The following is a 1,088-nucleotide window of genomic DNA, read 5'->3' as shown; positions in this document are numbered from 1 at the left end:
TAAAAATTAAAAATTAAAAATCATAGTCTCATACTATGGGAAGTTGGAAACGTAAGTCAGAGCATGTAGATGCATAACAGAAGAATGATATGATAGACCCAAAAAATGGAAAGTGCTGAGAAAATAAACAAAGAAAGAAATAAGAAAAAAGGTAATGATTACTACTATGTGAAATGGATACTGCATTTAATGCATGGATTCTATGGGGTATTTTTTTTTATTATTTTTTTTTTATAAAATTATGAGCTATACTCCCTATTCCCTGTACAGTATACTTCTTCCTCCAAGCACATTAAGAAGTGCGTTTATAAAATGGTTTTTTTAAGAGAAATTTATTTTTTGCATTTTAAAAAACAGCAAAAGCAATGAATTTGACGGCTAGCGCATCCTCTCCAACAAGGCAAGTAGGCAACATCTCTTACCAGATACTTTCTCATTTCAGGGTTTGTCTTCATTTTCTGTCCACTGAGATGACAAATATTTTCTTAAAGCATAAATGAGTTGTTTTGTTTCCTTCACATAATTAATTTTTTGTAATTTCTCTCGCAATAATTATTTTATTTTCCGAGACAACTTAGTTCATCGCACAAAATATTATATAATAAAAAAACACAATTAATTATCTAAATAATAGTTTTAATTTAATAATGTAATAAATTATATCAACATTTGAAAATAAAAAATGCTGCGGTGGATTGAAACTTGCTAGTATCTTAGAAATTATAATATTGATTATTGATTAAGATTTACATGTAATAATAAGGTACAATAATTCAGCTCCTATATATTATTAATCTATGCATAATTGTGTAATAACTTCATATATGTATATATAAATTTTTACAACAGTTTCCGTTTGGGTGCAATAGGAAATAGAAAAAGATGATGACGAAGATTTATAGGGAGCATGCATCCGATCCGATCTTATGAGTCTCGATAGGAATGAGATGAAAATGATGGATATCTTGATTTGAAAGGTCCCACCTACCCATCATGAGACATCTGCTATCATTAGAGGTCACTGTGTTCTAGAGTAAACCTTCTGAAGAAGGATAATTTTTTTTATAGCGGTGAGATGAGTGAGATGA

The sequence above is a fragment of the Arachis ipaensis genome, chromosome B03, assembly GCF_000816755.2.
Source record: "Arachis ipaensis cultivar K30076 chromosome B03, Araip1.1, whole genome shotgun sequence".
NCBI classification, from domain to species: domain Eukaryota; kingdom Viridiplantae; phylum Streptophyta; class Magnoliopsida; order Fabales; family Fabaceae; genus Arachis; species Arachis ipaensis.
The sequence above is the reverse complement of the archived record's forward strand: the minus strand, read 5'-3'. Positions refer to the sequence as shown.